The sequence below is a fragment of the Corvus moneduloides genome, chromosome 2 (assembly GCF_009650955.1).
Source record: "Corvus moneduloides isolate bCorMon1 chromosome 2, bCorMon1.pri, whole genome shotgun sequence".
Taxonomy (NCBI): Eukaryota; Metazoa; Chordata; class Aves; order Passeriformes; family Corvidae; genus Corvus; species Corvus moneduloides.
Genome location: NC_045477.1, coordinates 111,073,635 through 111,098,408, shown reverse-complemented (window position 1 = coordinate 111,098,408; position 24,774 = coordinate 111,073,635). Strand labels below are relative to the sequence as shown.

The 24,774-nt window shown below is 37.3% G+C and overlaps 1 long non-coding RNA gene across 1 annotated transcript; it reads left to right on the top strand.

The window, feature by feature from the left end:
- Positions 1-2,869: 2,869 nt before the first annotated feature.
- On the top strand, positions 2,870-22,955 carry LOC116436729. The gene is made up of 3 exons (XR_004237056.1): positions 2,870-2,947; positions 4,017-4,413; positions 22,854-22,955. It is a non-coding gene; the product is annotated as an uncharacterized LOC116436729 (long non-coding RNA).
- The last annotated feature ends 1,819 nt before the right edge of the window (positions 22,956-24,774 follow it).

Below are 24,774 nucleotides of genomic sequence, written 5' to 3'. Positions count from 1 at the left end.
CAAGTTGAAAATCACATTACTACTTCTAATACATATATTTAACTCTTTGCTTTTTCTATATATTCTCTCACAGTCCAAAAGACCCCTTCATAGAACAGCTTCAATTAATCTATTACAACAATTTTTACTGATTTCTCACTTTTACTTCAAAATTAAACACTGTAGACCCATTTGTCAAGTAAGACCAAAGTTTGGCTTTATGTTCAATGCAATGTTATTGCCAGCCACAGAGACCGTGGTACAGATTCAAACCTACAGCTAGTGGGCACAATATGTTGATACTAATCCTGTAAGCAGTTTAGTGCTTAGCAACATATAATTTAAAATTGTTTTGTTGGTGAGCCAAATCCTGAAATCCTTCCTGAGCTGCCATTACCTTTTCTCAAGGCAAAATGTTACAATCTTCTGTTTTGTCTTTGTAGCCAAAACTGACACCTTGTATAAGCAGGATTTTCATGCAATGCATAGCTACTTCTGTCCCTATGAAAACCACTGTTGGGGACTCTCAGTGTAGAAAACTACTTATTTCAGCACAGCTTGCAATCTTTCTAAGCCCAAATGTGGTATTTAACACAAGTATTATGTTACTTTGGGTGTAGTGCTTAAAATGGCTTATCTTTTGTGTTTGGCATCTTGATCACTTTTGTTCCTGGGAATAGCTTCACAAAGGGTCTGGAAATGCCCCAAAAGACATAAACATCCCAGGCATGGAGTGTTTGGGTGCTTGGGCAGGTCTCAGCAGTCATGCTTAAAGCCTCCTGCGGAAAGGAGGAGAGTAGAGACAGCCACACTCTGCAGTCACTCACGCACTCACCAGCCCGTTCAAATCCCTCTGGCAAACAATCCCTCAGCAATTGAAGTCACAGGTAACATTTACAATATTATTATATGAGTGTAAAGGATATGAAAGTAATAAACATGCTGTTTTGTTGGGGGTTTTTTTAACGTGGTACCTAGGCATGCAGCTTGTAAGCCAATCTTTCCAGATGTTATCTAAAGGAGACAACTTACAAACCCTTGAAATCCGAGGTTTGTAATACAAGTGTTGACAGCTTCTTAACTAGAGCAGAACACCAGCTCACTTGGCTTGTATACACTGTCATTTTCAATGCCGCTGTGCCATCTGTTCTCTGTGTGAATTGTAAAAGATTTTTCATCCATTGGCTTTAAAATCTGTTGGATAAATTGGATTGTAAAAGGTGAAGACATAAATAGATGACACCCTCTCTTTCTCTACCCTTTAATTACAGTCTTTCCTGCCAGTGTCCAAACACTGCGAATGGAAAGGTTATGGAAAATTGTGATGTGATCTTGCAGCAAATCATTGTTACAGATGTCACTTAGAAGTACATGCTATCATTAGGTTTGTAAAATATATTTTATAATCGCACATGGTTTTCTGATTGTGGTATCTTCTTGATACTTTTCCTTCTGGACTGAAAATTTCCATATTGATTCCTGGCCAAAGATGATTTCTTGAATGGAACTGAAGTTAAGTGCCTTCAGTAATTGTGGAGTTTTCCTACTGTAAGAAAATTACATGTCTGTGTATTTTTTAAAAGCTGTAAGCTAAGCAATAAAACCAGAGTGACTCCAAAATGCAGAGCTTTGAGTCCTGCAACATGGAATTCAAACATTTCTTCTAAGAATGGCTTTATGTTAACAAAATAAATACTAAATGAAAATTTCATGCAGATACATATATCTATATCTATCTATATATATATATGCACATATATAGGGAAATCTGTTAAGACTTTGTACTGGATTGCTACCCTTAAACTGCCTCCTTGGATTTACTCAGTTTCATGGCTGTCATCGAGCTCATCTCTGAATAATTGAGGGATCCTTGTGATGGGAGAGAAGCCCGGCCTTGTAAGACGGGAATATCTATTGTTTCTTTCCTCCTGTTGTTCTTATACAGACTCTGATGTCTGGAATGTGGCTAGAAAAACTGATCAAACCGGAATTTGAGAAACTAGGACGTGAGTACATATGTTTAACACAGCCATTCAGATGGATGAACTGGTGCCTTGGGCATGGATGAGGAATGCCTTAGGAAAGGCAAGATAAAAAGATAGCTGAACATCTGATTTGTAATAGAATGTGTGAAGCCCTAACTTAAAAGTTTTCGCAGATATAATTGGTAGTGAAACAAATATACTCCAAATAATATTTTTGAGAGCGGTTGGGGGTGGTGTGAAGCGCAGTAACTTGTGCTGTGTGAGTTTGCCTGGAAATTTCTTTAATTTTACCCACAATTTTAGGTCATTAAAAAGCTTATTTAACATTCATAATGATGACATCTACAGCAAGTTCAGTTCATATCCCTCTCTTTGTGGCATATATCCCTCAGCTTTGTCAATTAATTAGTATCCCTCCAAACTACACAGGTATGAGCTCTTTTAGTAGGGAAACTTAACAGCATTAGTTCAGTCCGTCTTGTAATACTACAACACTGTGGATTTAATCTTTTTTTGGTTGGAAAAAAACCCCATGAGCTATAACAACCATCAAATTTGGCTTTTCAGCATCCTAAATTCAAGAGTCTAAAACAAAACACCAATAAAGAAAACAAGAATCTGCTGTTCTCTTTGCTAAGGGAGTATTCTGACACTTTTTTTGTGCATTATTTTGTTCATCCTGAGGCTAGTTCTTTTTTGGACATCTATCATTGCAGCATGGTGTTTATTTTTTAGCAAAATCTGAGTTAGCAAAATAAGCATCCACGGATAACCAATTGCAAAAATGGAAGAATGCAAAACTGGACGTCCTTCAGTAATTGTTATATGGTGGCTAACTGTGAAAATGCACAGTTTGACATTAACATTTTTTTCTTGTACTATTTTTATTCCCTCAGCTGAGACATCAGACAAGACCCCCCGAGTTTAAAGAGAATCTAAAAATAATCCTCCCTGTGCAAGGCTGACGGGATGTTTATCTTGTTGTTAAGTATCTATTTGCTCATATTACATCTCAAAACATGTTATGATGGGGTAACTGAGAGTAATGACACTAAATTAGGATAAGGAAAATTGAGGTTAAATAGCATACTGATAATCTTCCTGACAGTGAGATCTCTGAAATCACTGAATAACCCCCCAAGGGAATAGGATGCAGCTACACTGCTTGATGCTTTGAAAATGGCTAATAAGCACTAGGTGTGCACCTTAGGGAACAGTCTTTCACTAGCAAGGTGAAGGTGACTGAACAGGTGGCTTTTCTTCCATCATTCTATAATTTTGCATGTGGCTTTTGTTCTGTTTACAAAGATGGCACTGCTTTCAATACTATCTTTTTAAAAGTATACTTTTAATAGCATTTGTAATATGTAACAAATTTTCACACACTGAAAACAATTTTTTTATGGTAGAGGGGTGTTTTTGAAGGGGAGAGTCTTATTTAAAGCAGAAATGTCACTTTTCTCAAGAAGTTAGCAAACAATGCTGGGTTAGTTCTTCAAACTACCTTCTTAATATTCAGCATGAAATGTACTTTTACTCAAGAAGAACCTGAATAGACAACTCCAAACGTCTACAGTGTAAATTATTATTTACTGTTTTGACAATATAGGAAAGTGCTAGAACTCCTCCTGGCAGAAAGGAGGGTTAAGGAAGTTTGGGGGTTTTTCATGGTACCTACTAGTAAGCTGAACAGCTTACATAGCACAGCAATTACTGCAATAATCCATGTGCTTTCTTTCTTACTAAAAATACATTTTATTCAATTTTATTTTTCTGAATGGATTCTGGTTGGGTTTTTGATTTGTTGGGGTTTTTCCTATTATAGAAGGAAACTAAACTTGGCATGGAGATCTTGCAGGGATCTTTTGGGAGTGGGGTTTTGTTTGTTTGTTTGTGGGTGGATGGGTGGGGTTGTTTGGTTGTGTTTCTGATTTGTGGGGTGTTTTTTGTTTGGGGAGGGTTGTTTGGTTTATTTCTTTCTGCTGAGTTTAAAGCCTTCTGTATGCTTTCTTGAAAAAACACCACATTACATCTGACTTCCAAAACTAAAAGTTTATTCCCAGGAGCTTCACTTTACACTGCCAGAGACTGCTACGAAATGTGAAAAGTCCCCCCACTGCTGACTGAGATCAACATAACTCCTACAGGTGTCCACTGTTACCCTCTGCTGGATGCTGCTCTTCAACCAGTCACGAGGGTCTGATGAGGTTCAGCAGTAAGATAATGAATCCCTTGATGTCACCTTTTAGAAAGCATGATGAAAACTGATGAATATACTGATTGACAGTGTTTCCCATGTTTCTAAGATCCTGATAGTATGGAAGGACCTGACAATAAAGAGACTCAGGATAATTGCTCTGTATTTGCCATGTTCTGTGAGAAGATGAGAAAAGCAAACCTAAAATGTTTCTCCCAAGACAGAAAGCTCATTGGCCTGGCAGGAAATCAGGTAAGACTCTTTAAGGTAGTTACAAAAATTAACTTTTCTTCATCAAACATTTCCATTTGTCTGAGGGGCAAATCCTAACTCCTCCAGAAGCATGCTCAGAGCTCTGTGCAGCCATTCCTGAGAGGAGACCCTTGATAACTTTCAACGTAGGAATAAAGTGCAGGATGGAGAAGTCATGAGGGAAAATGGAAATGCAAATATCGCATATTTACGGCTAGAAGTGAAGCCCTCAATATAACCTTCCTGGTTAACTCACAGAAAAACTGTGTGAGTTTGCTGGAGTTAAGAAGCAATGTATTAATCTATTTAGAGATAATAACCATGCTGTGTCAGATCAAAGCACCAGCAAGCCCAGGATTTGGTTTCTAACAGAACTCATAAGAAAAAAGCCCACAAGTGTACACATTTTGTCTGTATCTTTCCATTTGTTGGCTGCTTTAATTCCAAGAACTGAGATGGATATATTTTCTTTTGCAGGGTAATAAATATGACTTTTATTACTAGAAGAAGGCCATAAACATTTTATTTACCTGATAAGGCAGAGTCTCAGCACTGGTCTGAGCTTGCCTACATGTGAGCTATTTCTAATTTGTTTCCACAGTGTGTTTCCTTAATCTCCACACACCATATCTGTATAAGGTCTGAAAACTCTGGCTTATCACTGCATAACAAACAAGAGCACTTTCTATTAATAATGATTATAAAATGCTATTGCACAACTTTCAAACTTTACCTGGGAACAGGTGAAATGGAAGCAGACCTTGCTAAACATAAAACAGGTTTAAGAGTGAGGAGAAATTACTCTTGCCATCAGCACATTGCTCCTTGCCCCAAAGAACTGGGAATGTCACTGATACCCTTTTCCCTGCTGATATACCTCAAGAAAACTGTTGCTGTCAGCCTGAAGATCCGTAGGGATCTTGGCAGAATGATCAAAATGAAAAAGGCAAGTGGTTAATATTAGTAAGTTTTCTTGTATTTAGGTGTATTATTCGTAATGCAACTATTCTCTATTAACTTGCTCTATCAGTCTCAGAATTATTTTAACTGAACAACTAATTTTTGTTGCATTTTTGATGATATTTTTAAGTTTTAATTAAGCTATCAGTAAGTTCTTGGCTTCACATATATGACATATTGCCTCTTACTGTAGTAATATTCTGAGTACAAGTTTTTACATTAGGTAATCATCACCAAATCACTTCAAAGTGTTTGCCCAGGTTTCCTTCAAGCCCCAAATTTAGCAGCCAAAATACTCTGACAGAAGTGCCACAGTTCTTCTATCAGTAAAATAAGATCCTTTGGCTTTAAAACTGTCTCCTAGAGGCATTTTCAGGCTCATCATTAATTCTTGTGCTGGAAAAGAATGTGAACAATAATTTGTTCACCATGTTACTAATTATTTTGTACCACTTAAAGCATATCTTTTCTATGGGGACAATTCTTAGTCCAGCTGCTTATTCCCCATACATAGGCTCATCCATGTATTTGATCAACTTTCTTTTTTAAGCTTAATAAGATCAAATATATCTTTCTTGTGATGAATGTACCAGAACACCACACTGCACAAGCAAATAAATCATGGCATTGTGCAGTGTCATGTAAGGACTTCAAGAGCACAGTTTCCTGTCTCACTCACATTATAATAAGATTCTCCATTTACTTTTGTATTTCCCACCTATCAGTTTCATGACATCAACCTAATTCTGAGCAGCAGTAAATAAAAGTATATCATAGGAATCACCCAACATAAAACCCAAGTCATACCTGTGTGATCATATCAGCTCAAAGGCATTCTCTGAGCACATTATTTATCTGGAGAATGAGTTCTATTTGTCATCTGCAAATGCATTGCTCAATGCTGAGCTCCTTCTGACATTTTAATTAGTCAGGGAGTACCATAAGATCCTTCTCCAGCTCTCTAGAATTATACTTGTCCTTAACACAAGAGATTAACATCATAAGCAAAATGTTTTTACCCTCTTATATATTCTTTTCTAAGATAGTTCATGAATACAGCCTAAGTCCCAACAAAGATGCCTGTAGAATTCTGGTTTTCCCAATATTGTGAAAACTCATCCTTTGCTACCTTAGCCATGATCATTTCATTTTGTTAAAAGCCTTTGGTCCTGCAATGTCAAAAGCCTTCCAGGAATCCAGGAAGACTTCAGAAACCGAATCACCCCCATTCAACTGGTTGAGAACTATAAATATCACTGGTTTTATAAAACAGAACTTACTTTTGTAAAAGTCATTTTGAACCTTTCATACTGATTATTTTTAAGCCAGTATCTACTAATTCTTTTCCTTCCTTAGAGTTTCTACTAATTTCCAGTCAGAACAACAGGACTAGGGGGGTGCAGTTCCAGGAGAAATCCATAAAAAATTCTTTAAGCAAGAGAATCATATTTCCAGCATTCAGTCAGAAGTATCAAGGCAGCTTAAGAGAGAGGTTGTGTGCTTTATTGTTTCAGCTATCCACCTCTCAGGTCCTGCAGACCTTTGGATTAATGACATTTGGCCTAAGGAATTTTTTAGTGTCAGCTTTGTTTAACATCTTCTACAGATGTTTCAGACAGCTCTTCTGTTGGTATGGGTATGTCCTAAGTGAACAGTGCCCAAAAGAATTGATTAACACTGCTTTTATGCATTGATAAAAGATTCTCTGGCAGGTTTCCTGCTCTGGGTGTGTTTGAAAAGATTTATTGTTAGTTTTTGCTCATTTTGCTATTTAATTCTCAGACTCTCTTTTAGATGGTCTCATTACTTTTGCTGTCCATATTCAGGAATTTATGATTGTCTCTCTTGTCTATATTTAGACAGAGATTTATTTTTTCTAGATTATCTCTTCTTGCTTCTAACATCTTTCACTCATTTTTTTTCATGCTGGCTGCAGCCCACCTCTTCTCTAGCCTTTTTAATAGGTGATGTGCCCAGGGAGTAGTATTGTTTATAGCCTGATATTTAAATAATGAATATTCCACAGGAAACCCTGTCTTTTAGACTCTAATTCAGTAATACTCATGCCCAAGTTAGAACACTGTGAGAGTGGCCTCACCTACTTCCTTAGAATTGCTTATGGCCACATTATGTTTATGTTTAACTGGCATTTCTGAACTGCAGCAAGAATAAAGATTGTTTAAACATTCATTAACAAACAGTAGTAATCAGATTTTTGGGGTTTTTTTTAAATTATGGTTAAAAAGATGTCATTATTGTAACTCCTTTCTGTTATTTGCAGGTTTATTCTAGACATTTTTGCTCGTAAGTAAATATATGTTCATCAGATTGGATCTTTGTCATTATGAAGTGCAAAGGAAGCTAACTTCATAAGATTGCTTATTTAATAGAAAATTTATCAAAATTCATTTCAAGAAAAAGATAACTTGTGCTCAAAAGCTGGTTCTGTGGATATTTCTATGATCAAAAAGCACAAAATAATACTAGAATTGTCTTTGCAATTTTACATTTAATAGTATTGAATAAATTATGAAAATTTATACAGTGAAATGAAAATGAAGAGTGAAGGTTATGTGCCTGGCTTCTCGTTCTCTGCTTATAGAGGAGTAGCAGTAATTTTAGTTAAAGTGTTAAATGACAGATGTCCTTGAAACATAGAAAATCCAGTAAATTATCTACAGGTCATTCTTAGAAAAGCTTTTTTTCATTTCTGTTCTATAATTATAATAAAGAAATAGGTGTATGTCTCCTCTTGTGCTTCTGTATGAAAGGCAACAGGAAGAGGTGGAAATATACCCAGTACTGTATAAAAACCTCATAACACTTTTCTGAGAATTCATTTTGTAATCCCCTAACACTGAGGAGATTGATTGGCTTGTGCAGATATAAATGAAATTTTACAGATTTTACATTCCCAACATGATATGCCACATATTCTCTTACTGTTAGGCTACACAGCTACAAGTTAATTCAGGTTAAATAAAACTTTGTATTACTCTTTACTTAGTATAATAAAAAAGCCGGTGAATGGGGGCCTCTGTTGTTAACAAACAGATATAGACTCATTTCTCAGTGCATTGCAGCCTCTTTTTTGGTAAAACACTCTTTTAAAAAAAGCATGTAGAAATCCTCTAGTGCTCTTTTTTAACTGATTAAGTCTTTCTGTCGTCTTTAAACAAGTCTCTATATGTGGATACAAGATAAAAGTAAGGAAAATAACCTGAGGAAAAAAAAAAAAGAAGTTGCACTTAGTTAAAATTTGTTCATTATAAAGAGCCCAGGTAGATCTTGTAGGTTAGATTTTGAAAACTGATCTGTGATATGGTCTTTCAAAATTATTGATGCATCTGAATTTATAACTGGGCTGTTTTTTGTAGTTTTGGAGGCTTCTTGAACTCTCAAACAGTTCTTTTGTCCTGCTTAACAGTAAATATTACAATTAATCTAAACCAGCTAAGTCAGTTTAGGCACAAATGTATAACTGGGTGAACGAAAATAGGTTTATAATCATTTGTTGAGAAAACAACAAACTGTCCTCTTAGGTTACGGTAATATTCTCAACATCTTGAATTGCACAGGTTAATTATCCACAAACATTATTTCTGATAATGCTAGCTTATCTGTCCAAAGCCTCTGCTTCCATGCACTGTTTCTTCAAAGACATTTCTCAAAGTTCTGAATAATTGAAAATATCTGATTGCCTGACCTTTAAAATTCAACTCTGGAAAGCAGCCTAGGTACTACCTGTTTAAAAGCTGGATTATGTAGGTTTGGCCACCTGAAGTAAAATATTTAAGCAGTGCCAATATAATATGTATTGTGATTACTACTTTTTTCAGCTCTTATTTTGGGGAGGTTTTGTTTGGTTTTTTTCTGTGTAGTTTCTCATTAATGTCTCTGTTATTTCAGCTATCCAACTGTCAGGTTCTATGGTACATGTGATACCTCTGCCTGTTTATTTTGGAAAATTTGTTTTTTTAAGATTGCTTTCTGCAGTAATTTGCATATACTCTTGTGCTCACAACAAACTACTGTGAGGAATTTTCTATTGAGGTTTGAAAAATTCTTTTCCAAAAAAACAGAAGAACAGATTACTGATTCCCACTTTCTCTGTTTGTGTATGGATGTATATAGATGTGGGTATGAGTATGTGCCCTGTACTCGGCACTGGTGAGGCCACACCTCAAATCCTGTGTTCAGTTTGGGGCTACTCACTACAAGAAAGTGAAGGACTGGAGCAAGGCCAGAGAAGGGAACAGAGCTGGGGAAGGGTCTGGAGAGTCCTATGAGGAGCAGCTGAGAGAGCTGGGGATGTTTGACCTGGAGAAAAGGAGGCCGAGAGAAGACCTTATCACTCTGAACTCCCTGACAGGAGGTTGTAGTCAGGTGGGGGTCTGTCCCTTCTCCCAGAAAACCAGTGACAGGACAAGAGGAAATGCCCTCAAGTTGCATCAGGGGGGTTCAGGTTGGAGATCAGCAATAACTTTTTCACTGAAAGTAGAGTTAAACATTGGAACAGGCTGCCCAGGGAGGTGGCGGAGTCACTGTCCCTGGAAGTGTTTAAGAAACAACTGGATGTGGAACTCAGTGTCGTGGTTTAATTTGACATGGTGGTGTTTGGTCAAAGGTTGGACCAGATTAACTTGGAGGTCATTTCCAACCCTAAAGATTGCATGTGAAAGTACATACGTTTTGGCATTTTATTAAATGTTTTTCTGTCTTCAGCACCACCAGTGTCTTCTGATATAATACTTTTCTATTCTATTTTCCAGTATGGACTAGGAAAAAAAGGTATGTTTTGGTATTTTCTAATGTGTAACTAAAATGCAACAATTGTGCTATCAACTATGATTTCTTCATATATTTCTTCTTGTTCATAAAGAAACGTTAGCCAATCAAAAATATCACGTAGAAATAATAATAACTATCAGAAATGCTTCAAATTATGAAGAAAATTTTTTATGGCTATGAAAGCTCTTTGCTATAGGACTGACTGTCACTCAGATTTAGTAACTGGAGTGATTCACTCTTGGTCTTCCTGGGACAGAGTGTGTTCTTGCCAAAATGCTGATTTTGGCCGTAGGCTTAGGGGATATAAAAGGCATGCCACAGTCGTTTAGACATGCCGTTAGGATGTATGAAGCAGTTTCTTTCCTCTGATCAACACAAAGATTTTGGGTATTATGTAGTCCATTTTAAGTCCAGTTGTCCCATAAAGTAATGATTCCATATAGACTTTGATTTGCCTAAGGAACTGATCCCTTTTTAGACCATCATCACTTCTGTCTTGGGGTGACTTTATGATGTGTATCCCATATCTCTGCCCTATGCCCAGAAATTAACTTTGTGCCTTTCTATGCCTCTAAATTGAGCCTGAAAGAGGGAAGGAAAAACTGAGCAAAACTTTTTCAAAGCAGTTTGCAGCTTGTCAAAGGTCACACAGAGATAGCAACTTTTGCCCAGCTGCGGCAGGGGACGGAGGAAGCACCCAGCTTGCTGTTTCCCGACTCCGTTTTTTGGCCAGTTTCAGCTTCTTTTTCTCCAGAAAGAGACTGAGAGTTGAATTTTTTTTCCCTTCCCTGGAATTTAGGATTTTCTCCCTTTTCTGCTGGACTGCTTCAATATCAGAGCACATCGGGAGGACTTTCCACCGGGCACAGAGGGCCTGGCCCTGGGCCAAGCCCCAGCTCTGAGGAGACCAAAGGGAGGACTCTAACACTTTCCCAGGTTTTTTCCCCACAGCGAGAGATTTTTATTATTTAGCATTATTTTCCTTTTCCCATGTGTTTGTTAAATAAATAGTTTTTATTTCTTTCACTTTCCTTTGAGAAAAATTTATTTTCCCCTAACCTGGCGGGGGAGGGGTGGTGACCTGCCTTCTCTCAGAGGATATATTTCTAAATTTGGCCAAACCGGAACAACTTCTTATTTCCCTCTCTTCAGCTTCTGCAAGTACTTCATCTGTTCTGAGGAAGTGCAAAAGGACAAATGAGAGAAGAAATTAGTTTCAAAGCAATATCTAAACGTACCTCAATACATATTTTCTCTTGAAATGGTCTCTGATGAGCTTTAGATTTAACAATCAGTAGTCAAAAGGGTTCACCAAAATTGATTTTTTTTCTTGTAGTACCAAGAGTTTCTTTAATGAGGGAACACCTTGGCTTGACCTTTTGTTTCATATGCTATAATTATTTGGAGCTTTGCTCTAATAACAGCATTTTTCCCCTTTCAAATGTGATCTCAGGTATCTCTGCAAATTTTTGGCTCTCTGTCAAGTCATTTGACAGCTAAGCTCCTAATATATTCAGGCTAGGAAATAGGAAGTATATGCCTTCTGCATTTTAATATGAGAATAACGTTAATTATTCAAGTTAGATCGGCACAAATTAAATTTTAATGCCAACAAGTCATTATCATGTTATCTTAACCAAAGAGAATATTGAGTCTTTACAGTACTCTTCATTTCAGTTTACTCTTTATTTCAGTTCTTTTTTCCCAGCTGAGTGAGAAGGTAAACTTGATCTCAGACCTTTCACACCATTTTCAGAAATCATATATTTCTCAATCTCAAAAGTATTTGAAAGAAAAAAAAAAAACTTCTGAATCTCCATTTTTGCGCATATTAATATTTGAGTGGTCACAGCTCTGAGCAACCTGCTGTAGCTGGTGCTGCCCTGAGCAAGGGGTTGGACTGGGTGATCTCCGTGGGTGCCACAGTCACTCTGTGGGCCTGTGGTATAGGTAAATTCTAGAAAATCTACTGTATTGCGAAGATGGGGTTGCATAGATAAAATATGTGTGTATATGTGTGTGTATATATATATTTGTGTAAATTTATATTAATTAAATTCCAACTACTAAAAGCAAGAATTCTATGAATACCTAAGATTTGGCTATAAATCTGAACTCCATTCAGTAGAGTATTATGAATTGCAGTACTTTACATTTGATTCTGTCAAAAAAAACCCTAAACTAGAAAAGGAAAATAAGATAAAATTTATCAATAGATTTCATTACACAAATCTTTAAATTCAGCTGCAGTGAATACAAGCGGGTCACTGACCCCACAAGAGAAATAAAAAATAGAATAAAATTTAGTAGAGTCAAAACATCCTTTCAAATTACTGAGTTACCAACCTTGGAATCATTTTTTCTTCTAAGACTTCAGTCCCTTCCAGCAGCTACGCACACTTCAGAATCGACGCAGAGTGCCAGTGGTCTTCCAGAACTGACCACAGGTAGATCATGGTCATTCCCCACCCTCTTGGAACAGATCCTTCTCTGCACACCTTAACATCTACACTTTTGTACTTGGGATTTTATCCTAAATCTTTAATGCTGCTCAAGTGTTACAAGTGGGCAGGCTATTTTTAAGGAAATCACTGGTAGAGGTTGTACACTGTACACTGCAAGTGATTCCAGACCCACTAGCAAAGCAGGAAGGTTGTTTCCCATGATGGGATGGGGGTGAGGAGACAGAGGGGTGAACAGATTTTTTCCAACATGGCTTAGTGTCCTATGTTTTAGAAGCAAAAATCAATCCCAGTGTTTTCTATCTCAGCTGCACCAGTGAAGAACCTGGATGAGTTTTGTAAAATGTTCACATTCTCTGGGAGAAACTATAGAGAAATAAATTCTACAGAGAAGGAAAGGTTTTTCCTGTCCTGAACTGTCTATGTTGGTTGTGTATAAACAGAGCTCAGTTACTGCCAAATCTTCACTAAGAGTTAAGGAATAAGTATATTTTCAAAGCAGTTTCTTAAGGTCTATTCTTGTAGTCACCAGTAAACTCACTTCTGTAACTTAAGATCTGTAGCATTTCAGTAAGGCTGTGAACATTTCATGAGTTAACTCTCTGGTTGTTGTTTCTGTGCTTAACGTTTTAGAGGTTCTTGTTGCCTGTATTTTCATTCCATTTTCCCTTTATTCATGGATATTGATGGAGGGAAATGTAGACTGTAATTAATAAGCTTTAATATCCAGTATCTCTTATACTCATCTCTATAAACTTCTATACTCTCTTTAAACAATGAATGTATCAAAAAAGACACTGTGAGAGATTTTCAGAATCATGCAGCTCAAAAGATTTCAATAGCAAAGAGTGCTTTCTCTAAGGAATATTAAGTTTTAAGTGAGTTATTTGGTTCTGGATGGCTCTTCCAACCAATATTTTAAAAACCTTTATAAGTTTCAGATGGCTTCTGAATTTATAGTGCTGGTAAGTCACATAACAATTCTTCAGAACATGGTCGTGGTTCTGCAGTACAAAGGTGCAAGGTGTTAATCACTAAAGCAGTTTCTGAGCTCCTGAATGAAATACTGCTAAATGATGGAACACACACAGATTACTGATATTTTTTAGCAAGCTCTGATTTATAAATTTCACCTCACTCCCCGAACTTGATCACTTTATTTTTTTTCCTGGACTTCCATGCAGACTCCACAGAGACTGCACAATCCCTGTGTCTTCCTGGTCCTGTCAGTTTAGTGCGCATAAGCAGTCAATGACATCATTCACCACAATTCACAAGAGATTTTTTTCTTTGTATCTGAGGTAATTCTGCAGTCCTAAGACTTGTCTCATTTATAAGGTAATGCTACAGACTAAAAAAAATACACGTCTACAAGGTATTCTATCAGGTGCAGGAAGAGCCTGCAAGGTGCCTTGCTGTGAAGCCACAGGGTCTGCATCTCAGACTGAGGTGTTTGGACAAACAAGTCACCAGGATCTGCTGGTTCTTACTTTAATCAAATAACCCTATTTTAATACTTTAATAAATTTATATTCAAATACTTCTAATAATAAGTCTTAATTTTAATGCTATTGTACATGAAATATAAATAAATTATCCACAATCACAATGTTTTAATGAATTCTTAAAAGAGCATTTCTTTACACGTCACATGAAACAAAAAATTATAATCTCAAATTTTGGGAAGTGTTCTGGAAAAGACTGCAAAATAATAATGTTCATTGATAAGGTTTTTTATTAATAAATAGTGAAGGAGTCCTAATGTGGATTTTTAGAACAGCATCCCCAGGAATTAAAAGTTTTACGTATTTTTGGGATGTGTAATTTCAACCTTAAAGAAGTTACATATTGTAAGACTGTATTTTTAATGCAACATTCCAATTTGTTCAGCAAATTATAATTTTTTCCTTTTAAGGAATGATGGTCTAATTTTCAACTAAGAGGAAATACTGAGATGTTGACCAATGCCAAATTTCATTGAAATACATTATTTTAATCAATGATGAAAGAGAGAAATAGAACAATTAAACTCCTTTCATATTCAGTGCCATTAAGTAACAATATTGTCATACTTTTGTCATATTGTGCCTTCAAATATTTAATTAACCATCTGGAGAAAGGCTAAAATGTGCAGCCTATTGTGCATTTTGCATTAATTCATATTTTGCTAATGACCCATAGCTCACTAATTTATCATGGTAGACCTTGGAGCTTTAGTTATATGACTGAAAAATCATTGAGAGTCATGAGGAGTATCGTAGATGGTTTTTCTTTATAAAAATAAAAACTAAAAGTGCCATAAAAATCAAGGGCTGTAATGATTTTTATTAAATATTTGTAAGAGTAACAGGTTTTGTGCCTATTAGTAATATTTAGACTGATGAATACTTTATTGAGGATATAAAGTAGCTGAAATCCCTCATTTATTACAACATTAAAGAGACAAAAATAGAAACAGCTTGGAAACTAAGTGAACTAAAGAGAAAATACATGGTCTTGAAACAGAAAACAAAACCTCTTGATTTCCTTACAAATTCAGGATTTTGGAAAACATCTTTTCATATTTCAAAGTAAGATTTTGTCAATAAGAAGACATGTTAACAGCTTTTATTTCTCGTATCTAATAAGAATACATTGCTGGCCCATATTCATCTTGGTGGCTGCCAGGACCTCCATGATTCCTTTTCTGCAAAGCATCACTGGGTGGTCTCAAGCACTCACTGCTGTATTGGGTTGTTCCTCTCCAGCATAATTTTGAACTTCCCTCATCTCAACTGTGAGTTTCCTGTCAGCTGACTTTTCCAGCCTGCCAAAGTCTGGATGGCAGCATGACCCTCTGACCTATCAAGGAGGTAATATCTACTGCTCTTTCCTCATCCACCCAGCCAGTCATTTCACTATAGAGGGTGACTGAGCTCATTAAGCATAACTTTCCCTTTGTGAATCCATGCTGACTACTCCAAATCACCTTCTTGTCTTTCATATCTCTCAAAATGGTCTCCAAGAATACCTGATCAGCCTTGCATCCTTTTCATTGCCTTTCTGGAAGACTTTTTTTCCCCTCCAGTTCTCAGAATTGTCTCCCAGCCACCAGATCATTTGAAGAAAATTAAGAATAGCCTCACAGTGACATCTGCCAGCTCTCCCAGCACTTGTGACCCATGGATTTCTGTATGACCACTTTGCTTAAGTATCATCTGATCTGATCCTCTTCCATCAAAGGTAGTTTTAACTTGCTCCAGGCATTCCACCCTGGCCTCCATGGCCTGGGATTCCTGAAGGTTGGTCTTGCTAGTAAAAACTGAAGTCAAGAAGGCACTCAGCACTTTTTTTTGTGTCTTTTGCCACTGGGGCCCCCTCTTAATTGAACAGTGGGGACATATTTCCTCAGTCTTCCTTTTTCTGCTTATGGACTTGAGGAAGCTCTTCCTGATGTCTTGACATGCCTCTCCAGATTCTATTCCAGGTAGGCTTTGACTTTCCCAATTGCATCTTTGCATGCTCAGTGTCCCTACATTCTTCCCAGGATATCTATCTCTGCTTCCACCTCTTGTATACTTCCTTTTTTGGTTGTTTCAGATTTGCTACGAACTCCTGGTTCATCCAATTTTGCCTGACTTCCCACTTGTTGGTATGAACTGTCCCTGAGGCTTTAGTAAGCTGTCCTTGAATAACAACTGGTTTTCTTGGACCCCTTTTCCCTCTATGGTCCAAAGGTTCCTGGGCCCTGGAACCTCAGTTATCTCTGCTGTTAACTTTAGAAAATTCTCCCTGCCATTGTCTTGTCTCTCCCAAAAAACTCTTACGCATGTTTTGGGAACTGTGTCAGGGAGCATTCCCAATCCACGGAATGGAAATGGCTGTCCTATTTTGGAAGTTAACAGCTTATGGATATGTGCTCTTTCACAGAAGATGACTTCCACGTCATTTTGTCCACAGTGTATTTTCTAGTCTAGGCATAACAAATCAGAACTGCAAGTCAGGAGCTAGCATTCATCTTCATTAGATTCATAGAATCATAGAATGGCTTGAGGTGGAAGGGACATCAAACATCACCCAATCCCCCTGCCTTTGGCAGAGACACCTTTCACTAGACCAGGTCACTCAGAGCCTCATCCTACCTGGCCTTGAATAACATAACCACAAGTAAACTAATGAGCCACAGAGGAAGGAATTTGAGAGATATAGGAAAACTCTCTCTAGCTGTGGCGACAAACTCTTAGTGTCTTTCAGTTTGCACCAGACATTGTCATGTTTTTTAAAAGCCTCTGAGAAGAACTACTTAGGCTTATATGAGAAGAACTACTCAGCCTCAGCCAGTGTATATCATCTTACATATTTATTAGCACTGTGCTTTTGATCTTCTGTTCCATCCACAGGTGAAGTTCAGTGAATTTATATTGGGAGTGACTGCAGATCCCATAGGGCAGTAGCTGAGTACTCCCAGCTGCCTGGGATATGGACAGAAGATGCTGTGTATTTCTGTGTTCCTCTCCCTCTGACAGACAGGCAGGGCCCTAAATGTAGGCGGATAGCAGCTCTCCACTGAGCTACTAAATGGAAAGGACAGAAGCTAACAATTACTATTCTATGTTAGAATTAATTTTTGTATCCTTTCTATGAAACTGTCATTACTTTTCAAAAATAAAATTTCTTTTTTTTTTCTCCTTCATCAAAGCATTTAGTATTTAATAATGTGTTTCCTTCAGTGAAAATTTAAGGAAGCTCAGCCTTAGGTAGCATGTTCTATATTGATCTGTTTCTGCACTGAAAAACAATTTTGTCATCCAGAGAATAGGGAAGGACCTATGGATATTCATGAGTAGATTGCGGCTTACCTTCCACCCCTGAAATAGAAAATGTTAGTACAATAGTATTTACCATGCTGACATGTAATTTATTTGTAAATTTTATATCTGTAAATGCGAATTCAATTTCCACTCACCACTGTATCAAGTAACTGGCACAACAGTTAAACTCGTTGTCTCATAACACTTAAAGACATGGTACTTAATTAAACAGATTACTTTGTTTTTAGCATAAGTTCTAGTCAAATAACACAGAACACAGCAATCATTGAAAAGTGAATGTGATTTATCAGGTGATAAGAGAGGAGATTTAGGAGTGCTCATATCTGGAACAAGCTTTCTGTATTCTGCAATCCAATTTTTCAAGTCAAACTTTTATTCTTGATGATTATCAGACTACATGGTCTAATTAATCTTTTATTACTCAGCAGCATTAATATCTTCTCAGTCACATTGGAATACTAAAAGTCACACACAAGACAAAATACAAAACAAATGTTAGTGTTCAATATTAAAATTAGACTCCCACCAGTACATAAAAATAAATAAATTTTAATATATACATATATATGTACAGTGTAACAAACTAAAAATTGGGATAAGCAGCAAATAGCGTTCCAAGGAAACAGCTTTAAAAATGCTATTTATACATTACCTCTTTTTAATTTCCAAGCATTTTCTAAAAATTACTGAATTAATAGATTCAGGTATCTAATTCTTCCTGACTGCAGGATCACTCATTTGCCTTTGCAGCACCAAATCACAAAATCATCACTATGTATCTCCTTTACCGGTTCCTATTTAATATGCATCTTTTTGATCTGCTCACCAGTTAAAACTCTCAGATCCTCAAGTAAGAGGAGACTGTATCATAACTCATCTAGTTATATTAAACAGTAAATTTGTGCTATATTTTTCTTCTTTGTTCTTGAGCAAAACTGATGAAGGTTTTCAGTATGCTGGGGAACACCACTGAATTCAAAGTAGAAGAATTCATTTAATCCAACCATCAGTTTGGTGCAAAACTGATTTATTTAAAGTCCTAAAGTGATACTAAGAACTTTCAATTCCCATTAAATTCAGTTTACTAAAATCCCTCAGGACTGGGTTTGTCTTACTCTCCCTTCAACATGTCAGCACAGATGTGTTTGTTAAAGCTGTTCCTGGCTTGTACACCCACCCACGTGTGTTTTCCACAGTCACAGAAGCTTCAAAACCAACATTAATCAAGACAGTATATTACAAATATACAGACCGTGAGCAGAAAAAATCTGAAATGCCTGGGCTACAGGAGCCCAACTTTCATCTTAAATTATTCTCCATATCCAGCTCTCATTAGCTGTACATTTTATAGCACGTTATTGCACTGGAGCAATTTCAGGGACTTCTGCCAGTTGTTATGAGAGTGTTATAACATTTCAACACTATTTGATTGTATTGCAGGACTGTAATGTGATAGAAGTGAAGTCTTTCATTTATTCTTCCACTAGAGGCTTAATTGGTGAGAACACCAACATGTGAGTTCTGCCCCAATCAGCTGAGAAAAGAATAAATATCCCCACTGGCACATCTCTATTGCCTTACTAGCATTGCCAGGCATGACTCTAGATTAATTTTAATGAGGTCCTTAAAATATCAGGCGTTTATTCATATCTCTGCGGCTTTCAGGTCAACCTATTAATTTCAAAATTTTGTGAGATTATTTTAATAAAATCAGATGAGACCACTCCCTTTTGTGACTTTTAACCATTGTTCAAGCCTTCAAGATTTATCACTGCACAGTGTAATTAAGCACTGAAAGCATTTCTTTTCCATATATTGTGATATCAAATTTTTGTATCTCCACAAGCTATAACTGAACACCCTTTAGAATACAATAATTCTGGTATTTCTTTTTTTAATATATATTTTAATTTAAAAAGTTTCTCTGCATTTTTAAAGTACTAATGATACACTGAAACAGAGATATCAGCTGTCATTTCAAGCACTGATTGCCATTAGATGGAAAAATTTACATTGACCTAAACAAAAACAATAGGTGTATCTCACAGTGTTTTACTTGGTTTTCGTATTTAAATTTCCTTCATGTTTTCACATCGATTTTGCCTGCAAACTTTTTTTTTCCCTCCTGTCTTGTTTTTGGTTTTTTTTAATAGAGAAAATAGAGAGTCCTAATATTGATTCCAGTATCTGATCCCATGAAATATGAATTTCCAGTTATTAAATTCCTGCAACAAACATATCCAGCAACTTTTCCTTAAATCTCACTCTTCTCTCTTAATATGTAGACCCTGCTCATTCAGTGAGCTAGCTGTGGGCTGAATGTCCTTACACAAGAAACCCTATGACTCTCACATATTTTCATGCTTCTATTTGCTGGATTTCCTGATATAAAACTTCCATTAGAGACCAAATACACAATTTGAGGAAAAAAGGTGGTTCAAACCACCAAGGGAAGCTGCATGGTATTTGTCAGTGGTGGTCCATTGTCTGATGGGACACTAATGAATTTCATGTCTTGCCATCCTGTAAAACTGCAGTTTTTCTGGAAAGCTGAGGAAGTCAGAATTTCTAAGTGGTAAAAAAAGAATGGGCTAAAAATAGGACAAGTGAGAAGGAAGCAAGAAAAAAATTAATTAACATATCTATTCTTTAGTGAGGAAATTCAGAAGTAAAGAGAACGGTTTCCAACAAGAGTTGTTTCTCCCATGCTGCCAATCAACACAAAAATAGGATACAAGTCAAAAAGCAAAGAATTCAAGGCAAATTACTTTGAATGCTCATTTGGTGTCATTTAGTCATTGATAGGAGTGATAGAATGGAATTAACAGAGTCACTGAAATGGAAGATGAGGTGCAAATTATGTTCCAGTCAACCGTGGGTTTTGATATCAAGGAAAAATTACACAGTGTATACTTAAGAACCAATAACATAAACCAATTAAGACACTATAAACTTCTGCTGAATTATTAGACATAGTAAGCAGATGATAAAATCAACTCCTATGCAAATCAGATTCAGATTCATTTTCAGTTTTTTATCTGGTGTCATTACACACACTAAATTAAACATATCTCTATACATGATTTACTTCCAGACTATTATACGGTCACTGTGAAGTTCTTCATTGCTTATAGAAGCTTTTATCTGTACTAACTGCTACCTTTTTCTTGGCATAATTCCTTCACACTTTTTAAAGGAAGAGGAGGTGTGGGATAAATATATTTTTTTTTTAAAGCTGGATTTACCCCGATCTGATCAGGAAAAATACTGCTAACATAATTTATTCTGAACACATTTTCTTTTCAGAGCATTTAGTGTGCTATTAAAGCATTTTTTCATCATGTTCTGTGTTTGCTGAATAAAAATACGTAGGAATATGTTAGCGTATCAGTTATTTTCTTATATCACATCATATGCAAGAGAAAAAAACCATAAAAATATTTTAATATTTAACCATATATGTATAATTATTTCAACTGCACACTATTAATTATTCCTTACAGGGGAGTTGGATTGAATTACTGAAAACAATAAATACAATTTCTATCTGCTATAGCTCCACTGACTTCAACAGAATTTAAGCAGGGGTCAGTCTGGTCTTTCTATCCACACAGAATATTAAAAGCAGAGAAAAATTATGCCAACAGTAGCTTTATAGATGGAAATGAGAAAATGAAATCCTAAAGCTCTAACGTTTACTGTGTAGTACTTCAAGTGTGTGTGAGAGAGAGCATATGGGAATTTCTCTGTGTTCCTGCATGGACTTACAGAGGTAATTAAAATTTTCTAGATCACAGATGCCAAATCAAATTTCTGGATAGACTGTCAGGCACTTCAGTTTATCAGCAGTGAGTTTCAAATAAATGCATTTACACCCTCTATCTCCTCCCATCCAAGAAGAACTCTCTCTTCTACCTTTCCCTATGGACTGTTTTAAAAAATTATTCCCTTTTCCTGCATATACCCCTTTGGTGGCTGGCTTTGTACAATGGATCTGCAGAGTGGCTTGAGAAAGAGACTGGCTGATAAGATCAGAACTACCCAAGTTTAACTGAAGAATATGGTTTACAAATGAAAAAAAATGTGGGGTGGAGGCCACATATTGCTGAAGACTGGTCCAGATTTTTGAAAGCATAATTAAACTATACCTGAAACTTCTGTAGAAATGCGCATTTAACTTTGCTGCCTCCATGCATTCTCTTCAATGTTTTTAAGACACTTTGTTAAAGACACATAAATAGTAAGTTTAAAAATGAAAGAAATGCTTTTTCCACTTTAGGTCTTGGGAAATGAGGTTATGAGATTGCACTCTGTGCGTACATGTGAATGTGTATATCCTTTCTTCCGTAATACTGTTTCAACACCCAGGACAATGTCAGGCAGACTTGAAAGGGAAAAAGGCTAAAAGGATATCAGAAATTATATATAGCAAGATAGAAGAGGGAGTTCCTATTAGTGCTACTCTGTAGAAAAGCCCTCATTGTGAAAGTGCATCTTTGTTAGAAATCAGAGACTCTAAATAGCCCTCCAGGACCCAACACCACAGACCATTAATTCCACTGTTCACAAGTCATGAAGCCTTTTTTCTCTATGTATCTTACTGATAAGTTACTTTTTGACTTCTTTAGCATTTTTGGGTTTGAGGCAAAGCAAAGAAAGTATAACAGTTTCCTGAAGACTGCTTTAACCGGACTTTGAAATTCATATTTCACAAAAATCAGTAAAGTAAAGCAAAGCAGAAGTACCTCTTTGACTTGCCTGATATTTGTTATTGTTTTCCTGCAATGCTGAGTTAAAAGGGAAGATACAGAACCTATTTTTAATATTTATAGGCAGCAAATGGAGAAAAACAGAATTTTGAAAATGTGGTTCATGGAAAGAGTGGGTAGCACAAATGGGAAGATAACTTCTTTTGTAGAATTATGCTGTCATGTTTTTTAAATATATTTTCAAAAAGTCTACAACTGCAACAGTAATCTGGTTCAAGTGGCGTTCTTTTGAAATTTACCAATCTCTACCCCACATACAAAACCTGTCTCACTGCCATTTTTCAAAATAAATGGGATGAAATGCCCCAAAACTAACTCACAGAGAAGGAACACAGTGTGTTTTTTATTAAAACATTCAGCTGAAAAGGAGGAAACAATAGCCATTCCCTTCAGTTCACAGCAAGGTATTTAATGAATTGCTAGCTCTGGAAATAGAGATGCAACAGTTCTAAAATGAAGGTATCTCAGAGAAATATTGATTTGAATGATTTACTGAGCTGCAAAAAAGTCACATAGAAGTAAATTAGTATTTGGAAATGTAATTACACATAAGAATATGTAAATTTTACTCTCAGCAATAAAAACTGTTATAGTAATAAAATATACTGCAATTTTAATTACAACAGTAATTTTCTATTTACACCTAGGTGATGTCATGGGTTAACAAACATAGTCCCAGGAGTGATGTTCTTGCAAAGGGGTGCTTACAGCTTCCCCTGTGACCTGACAGAACCTATCAGATGGCCAGTTTGAATATGGACAATTCTTTAAGCCACTTAAAGTTGTGACCGCCTCTGGGATACACACTTAAGAATAGAAAACTCCGCCTACAGCTTTGTCTCGTTTCCGGTGCTGGGACACGTAGCTGCAGGCCCCGTATGGGGACAGGTGGGCCCGGCCCAGACCCTGCTCGGGCCGGGCCGGGCTGGGCCACGGCCATCTGGAGCCGATGGGCCCTGTTCCACCCACGGAAACCTCCCCACACCCCTGCTGTGGGCAGCCGGAGCAGCTCAGCTCCCCCGCCCCTTCCAGTGCGACCAAGATTCAGCTGAAGCTGCACCACTGTCCAGCAAAGTATCATGTGAGCAACAGCGATAAGCCACATTCCAGCTGCAAGGCCTAGGTGAGATTAACCCTTTTAGTGCTGTGAAGAGCTGAAAACCTGAGGGAAGAGAAAGAGGAGATGCTTAAAGCTGAAATTCTGTTGTAAAGCTATGATATATCAGAGTACCTGTTGTAATTTCATGAAGATATGGGGGGTGGAGCGTTCAACTTGTACTTGAGAGCAAAAGCACCTGCGCTGAGATAAGCAGATGCTGAAGCAGCTGTAATTTCATGAGAAGTTTGAACAGGGAGAGATGGAAGCGATGAGGACTTTTGCTCCAAATGGATAAGGAGAAAACCTCAGTTCCTAGAGATGCTCCCAGAGATAGTCCTAGAGATGAAGATGAGGAGGACCCTTTGCTCCCAGGGAAGGAAGAGGGCCTCTGTTCTTAGAGATTAAATGCTCCCAGAGATGGGTGAAGAAAACTTTTGTTTCTGAACGGCTCAACCTTAAAATTGTACCCCAGTAATTGAAGATTGGACCCTCGAAAGCAGTTGTGGGAAAAGCTGCAAGTCGGGGGAAGGGACTCACATGCGAGCAGAGAACCAACCTGGGCGGCTGTCTCGTTGTGGTAATGTCTCCATAGCATGGGCAAGAGAGACTCCTCTTCCTAAATGAACTGAACAAGGTTATTATGGAAGCAGTAAACAGACTGAACATCTCAAGGGTTGTCTTTTTACATTGTCCCTGGGAGAATGGAGAAAGGTGGGGGGAGGAGAAGTGTTCTGAAGGTGTGGTATGATTTTAGGTTTTTTTCCCTCTTTTCTTTTTCCTATTTTAGGTCTGTTAATAAACTTCTTTATATTCTTTCAAGTTTGGTGCTTTGCTTTGCTTTTCTCCTAATTCTTATCTCACAGAAGGTAAACAGTAATGAGTATTTTGGACCAAACCACTACACTAAATTGGTGTTTCTGCCTGGTTTCAAACCAAACCCGCTACAGTGAATATGCAGAACAAGCTATTCTTGGCCCAATCACCTGTTATGCTCTGGTTTAAACCCAGAAAAGCAAAGCAAGCTAAGTCTCTGTGCATAAACCAGAAAGAATTTAGAAGGTTCAAAATATTCCCAGAAATGAGATTAAAACCAAACGAGGTTAGATGTCGATGGCAAAAAATGGATGTATTTTATTTAATAGTAGAGACAAAGAGAAGGGAAGAGAAAAGAAAGAGAGAAAGAAGTGTGCGTGGGGGGGTGTGGGAAACAGGGAGAGGTGACAGGGGTTAGGTGGAAGCATAGCACCCATCCGAGCATCCCAACGATGTCTCGTTGCTCCCCTCCATCTGGTCTGCTGGTGGTGAGGGTCCCCCATCGCTGCCGTGGCCACGCTGCCACATGCCAAAGAGTGCAGAATCCCGTGGATTAATACACGCTGTGGGCCAGGTGGGAACGCCCACGTGTCTCCCTTGCAGGGGCTGGCTTGACACTGTCCCTTGCAACACTGAGGGTCTGTTGCACCGTCTCT